Raw genomic sequence first — 6535 nt, 5'->3', positions numbered from 1 at the left:
GGTCCTTCTCCCAGGAAGAGGAAACCAACCAAACCTGCACAGTCCCCGCAGCCGAAGAGAAGGAAGACTCAACCGAAGCGAAAGCTTCTCATCGCTTCCTCTTCGAGTGACTCAAAAGGCGAGCGTTCGGGTTTGGACGGCTCTCAAAGAGGCGAAACCCCTCCAAGAGGCAACACCCCACCCTAATCACCTACCCCAGACATGGAAATTCATGTCTCACCCATTCCCTCTCCTACTCAAACAATCCCTACTTCCATTTCCACCATAAACCCCACTACCTCCATTCCTAAAACCTCTTTCCCTATACCACCACCCATTTTCACAGATACCACTACAACAACTGCAAAGGTTACAACCAACGTATCTGATACGGGGGTTCACACCGATGCAACCCATACAACCAAAACACCACCTGTAACCGAACCTTCTCATACAACCGAAACCCAGCATACAACCGAACCTACCCATACTCAACCACCACCCGAAACTACCCCCACCCACACTCAACCTGAACCTACACAAACTACCACACCCCCAAATTCTCCACCCCCAACATCTCTAGATCATGCCTCTGACGACGAGGACGATGTTCCAATAACAAAGAAGCATCTTAAGGAGCTAAACGAGAAGGTTGACTTGCTCCTTGCTTCATCCTCCAACACTCAGTCCTCTCTCTCTGAAGCCGCTCTTCAGAAGATTGTTGATGCCTTCTCCAGGGCTCAGCATGATTCTGTCGCCTCCGCCACTGCAGCAATAGACGCCTCCACAAAAGCTTGTGAGGCTGCGACCGCAAAAGTCGATAAACTATTCACTGAAGCCTCTTCCCTGTTGAAGTCCTTACAGGAGAGCGCTGATGCTACAAAGACAACTTTGGAACCAATCGTTCAACAATTGGCCAAGTTCGTCTCAACGGAGTTACAGTCGTTCGCTTCCCTTCGCCAATCCATCAGCGACGACAACTCAGCCCTTCGTGCCTCCATTGACCAGCGCCTCGCTAAACATCAAGAGGATCTCGCTGCCAAAAACTCATTAATGGACGTTCTGGCAAGTAAAACCACCGCCCTCAAGGTCAAGAGCACTCAGCTTTCAAACTCTCAGCAACAGATTGAAGCTCTTCGATCCGAACGGGAGGTTATAAAAACTTGTGTTTCGGATGTACACGCTGCCCTATCCAACATCCTGGAAGCACACGATCCCATTCTCAATCATTCGGTGAGGCGCACCCTTGTGGAAAAACTTACTCCTGCCATGGACCTTCTCAGCAAAATCGAATGCCTACCTAGTTTCGTGTCCAATCCGAAACAAGGGGGAGAAGGGAAGTCCGGATCGAAACCACCTCCTTCCTCCAAAGCTACTCACACAACCGAACCACCTCCGACTGGTCAAACATTGGGTTCGGGTGTGAAGGATAAAGGAAAGAACATAGCTGAGGAAGAAGATGAAGACGATAAGGAAACCATTGTTGACTTGCTTAAACGCAAAAACAGTCGCAATGTGGAAAATGACAACATTCGTGTGGCGCGAGAGGCTGAAGAAGCCGAACGCAAGAAGAAAGAAGCCCACGATCTCCTTGAGAGCAGGAAGACTCTTTTCCCTGCCTGGACTCGGGAGAGAATGATAAAGGAGGCCATAGATACTCCTAGCATCCTATGGCTCGAACCGGTGATCTCCTTCGACTGCAATAATTCTGTCGATTCGCAGTTCGATATGCCGTTGACTCGAAAGCCGTTTATCTTCCACGCCTTCTCCAACATTTTTTAAGTCCCTCATCCAAATCCTGAGGTCGATAGGGAGTTAATCGAATTCTATCTGAAGGCTGCTCAACCACAGTATCAAACATGGAGCGCTCAGAAGATCGTTAACGTTCGGGTTTTGAAGCCTTATACCGAAGGGAGATTCATCAACGTTCGGTTCAGGGTGATTAGAGGGTCTGCTAGAACCGAACATCTTATATCCTTAGCAGATCTACCGAACCTAAACCCTCATGATTGGATCGTTTTGCACAACATCCTCTTGACGAATGAAGCTGAATATGGTCCAATCATAGACCATCTCAAAAGGATGATTGTTTGTTACATCATGGAGGTCGCCTTAATGGATCAGAGATTGCCACAGTCTTCAAGAAGAAACCGAAGATAGCTCCTGTGGGATCGGCCAGTGATCTCAATCAAATGAAGATGGGCAAGATCGACCCGAGGCGTAATTCGGTCATGTTCATTAGAGCAGAAGGACAGAAATGTCTCTTTGCTTTAGCGGATAAACATCTTTACACCAATGCTTGTCTTGAGCATGTTCTGTCGATCATCCGTCGATGTAAAGAGAATGCAGCAGACGATGTCAAGTACATCAACGACAAGATCCAATGGTACATCAGATTCAGACAGACGATACTTGCTCTTATCTCTCGTCTGTTTCAGACTGTCAAGAAGAAGGTACCAGGTGCTGCTGCTGGCCCAAGTAACAAGTGAAGATCTCGCTCCAATTGACGCAAAGGGGAAGATTGTTGGGTTGAAGATTTGTTTAAGTGTTGCGTCTTTGGGCTCGGCTGTTAGTCCAATTGTTTTGTGCTCCGGTTTGGGCCTGTCCAACAGTGAGCTTGCTAGGTTTACTATATAAGTATATGCTTGCATGCATATTAGGTTAACGATAGAAAACGATTTAGAGAATAACGATCATTACGATAGCTTTACAGATTTCTTTATCGTTCTTGTAAACCTCTAACCTTCTACAGTTGATGTTCTTGATCGAGCTCTTCTGAGGGTTATTTTATAATCATTCGACACATTTGATTCATTCTTGAGTTGTTCTTTATTTTGTGTTCTTGCTGTTTAATATTTATTTACCTGTTGAAGATCTAATCGATCTTCAAGATTAAGTTTTAATCTCATCAGTATTTTCATTTACTAAAAGGTTTTTCACCGTATTTCTCGTGAACTCGTTGTTAGCATTACATTTTGTGAGACCATGGCATTGCCTAGTACCCAACAAAAGTCCCCACTTATAACCAGAGTCTCTTGGAGGGAGAGTGTGATACTTGTGTATAGATCTATACATCGGTACTGACGTCTAGTATGGTTATAAGAACTCGCACGCTGAGACAATGACTCATGCACGTACTAATATGCTTCTCAAATGAACTTAAGGAGTAGAATCTTTTTTGTTATATTTTTTTTATATAACTCGTTTGTATTAAGAAATCCTAGTATGGTATTATTAACACGTTCAGAATCTAGAGTGAGCACATTTTCAACTAGTTTTATCTGATAATAAAACTATCAGTTGTTCAAGCTAAGTATGACATATTTACATACACTTTTCGGTCTTGGTTCATATTAGACTACAACTCAACTCATGGAAAAATATACGATTTTCCCGGGACAAACATCATCATGTTACTAGTGAGCGATTTACAAATTCACTTTTTGGAAATAAATAAGGTTTTCTATTCAAAGCTTCATTATTTAAGTAAAAGAACTTATACAATTTTTGTCTTAAGTTTCTAAGACTACATTCCATTCAAATGATAAGATAATATAGGATTTTCTGGAGAAACACCATAACACTTTCAAAGAATAAAGAATGTACCCTTTCTAACACAAAAATGCTTATGAACTCACCAACTTAAATGTCTATACACTTTCAAAATCGCTTGTATTCTTAGGATAAACAGTAGACAGGTACATGCGCAGATTCTGTGAAGACGGAGCATAGTAATGTTAAGTCTTTGTTTTGTTATTTACTTTTGGAGTCTATCATGTGTAATTTGAATACAATGTAAACACTTTAATATTAATGCAATGGATGTTGTTCCTTGTTTTACTATTTTACATTTGTTGTGATACAATACATGACGTCCTCCGCCCCCGAATGTTTTCGTCGTTCTGGTTTGGGGGTGTAACACACGACGACTCTCATTCAAACCCCATCAACAAATTCAACAGTATCAGATCTACAACGAGAATCCCGATTTTATACACTCATGATTATGAATTTTGGACGCATCACTTTGACGACTATGTTCTTGGTTTAGAGGAAAATGGGTATCTAATCTCGGAGGCGATTACCTTGGGACCGTTTGTTCATTCTGGAACGAAGATAACCATCAAGACGCAAAAGGCATACAATCAGCTTATGATTGACGTAGAGAAAGTTCCTCAAGATGAGAAGGACAAACTGATGAGCAACATCAAAGCTATGAGGATGATCATATTTTCCTTACAATCTGATACTTTTCTTCTGGTTAGTTCGTGCACAACAGCAAAACAAATATGGGATAGGCTTAAGGAGCTATATTCTACAGATGAGGGTCTAGAGTATTCAATACAAAGTCTTTTTCACTCTGAGTTCGGTGACTTCAAGCAAAATCCAGAAGAAAAACTCATTCAGGCGTTTGATCGTTTCAATCATCTTCTCAGCAAGATTTTCAAGCTTGGAATTGGAAGAGAGGTAATCGAGTAGGTCACTTTTATGAATGGCCTGAGACCCGAATGGATGGTGGTGGTTTCAACTGTAAAAGCTCGTGAATAGGTCAAAACCTATTTGCTAGAGAAGCTTGTGGGAATACTCAAGTCACATGAAAGTATTGTGACTAAGGAAACGAATGTGGTGTCTAGTATTGGATCTTTGGCCCTTCTCTCAAAGGGCAAGAGCATGGCTGAAGAAGGAGAAGAGTTGGATCTTTCTGAATATGGTCTGACAAATGAAGAATATGCATTAATGGTCTCTAATACCAAGAAGTTTGCTCGCAAAAAGTTCCCTACCTCCATGAACCGAAACTGGCAAGGGAGCTATAGTTCTAAAAAGGCGAAGGAAAAGGTTAAAAACGCTCCTCAGCAAGAAGAAGTAAAGAAGGAGAACAAGTTGGTGGGTGACTCTGGATATGATTGTCACTTTTGTCGGGGCAAAAATCATTTTGCTAAAGATTATGTTTTGAAGAAGCTATCCGAAAAGAATGAGGGTGAAGATGATGAAGCATACCATTTGCATAAACTGGAAGAGATCAAGAAGAAAATGACTGCTAACAATACAATGAATGCTTTAATTTTGCAGGGAAACATAGTTGATGATGGGTTTGGAGGCATTGAAGTCTGGTCTACAGACGCCGAAGATGAAGAAGTTTGCAAGCCCACTCATGGCAGGGATTTTGTGGCAAAGGAAGATAACTCTGAGTTTGCTGGAAGATGTTTGATGGCGACTGTCGGAGTGTCACAAATGAGAGGCTACACAATCGATGGCAGATGTAAGGAGGAAAAGGAAAGAGAAGACAGGTGCTTCGCTGCCAAACCGATGGATGAGTAGATCAACGAATGCGATCAGTTGATCAAGAAGGTTCAATCAATTCTGAATAACTAAAAATGCCAGTCACGAACTATGAAAAGGAATTAATCGAATTAAAATTCAAGTTTTCTAGTTTAAGTGGTAGTCTAAAACAAATCGCCTAGCAAATTCTAACCTAACTGATCAACTCGGCAGGGTGTCTTCCAAGAGTGAGGAAAGAAGGATGTGGATAGAGAACAAGGAAGTAGAGTTAGTTAGGCAAAAAGATGAAATGATTTAGTTGCAACGTGATAATTTGAAGCTTTTGAAACAAAGAAATATTCTTTGATTGATTACTAAACACTTATATACTAATATTACTCAATTGCATATAGATTATGAGATCGGTAAAAAGATTCATAAAAAGATTTTGCCCTTGTTGGACTTAAAGGAGGATGAAGTCGATGTTGATGGTTATAATTGTGAATCTATTGCTTCTTCAGATGAAATTTCTGGCACCTACAGGACTGGTCTGGACAAAATCGAGCCCTTTATTAAGTCCAAAGACCATAAGGACATACTTAAAAACCTATTGGACAAAAACGATAAATTAAAAATCAAGACCGAAACCATGCAGAAATATGACTCATGGAGTACCAATTTGAGTTCAGAAAACAAGATAAATGTGGAAAACACTTCTGAATTTGACGAGGATAGCGATTTGAGTGAAATATCTATAGAGGATGAAGTTGACTGTTCAAAATTTGTCAAAAGCAAAACCGAACCTACCAAAGGTCTTATATTTGAAAATTTAGTTGAGTTCGCTTGGATATCTAAAGATAAATCCAAAGTTTTGAAAGAGAAGGTTGTGGTATATCAAAAGGTACAAACAATACCAAATGAGGTATACGCCACAACAGGAGTTACTCTGAAACACACAACCGAACTTACAGCCTTGGTAAACGAAGACAACGCTGGTGGCTATGATGTATATTTCTGGTCCGACCCAATTGACAATGCATATGTAACTGTCAGTTTATCAGAGAGAACTTCATGGAGAGCTAATAGCAAATACATGGCAGAACCACTCAATAAGCCTATGAGCTTTGATGTAAACATTCACAAGTCTTAAAAGCAACTGTCAAAACAGAAACGTCAGCGAAACAGGAGATATCAAAAGAATCTCAATGAAAGGAAGTAGTTTTGGCAATCCCAAAACTCCAATTATGTTCGCACAGAAAAGTCCTCCAGTCTCAAGGAGAAAGAATGATCAAAGTGT

This window comes from Lactuca sativa, chromosome 7, assembly GCF_002870075.4.
Source record: "Lactuca sativa cultivar Salinas chromosome 7, Lsat_Salinas_v11, whole genome shotgun sequence".
Taxonomy (NCBI): domain Eukaryota; kingdom Viridiplantae; phylum Streptophyta; class Magnoliopsida; order Asterales; family Asteraceae; genus Lactuca; species Lactuca sativa.
This window is presented reverse-complemented; position numbering follows the sequence as displayed.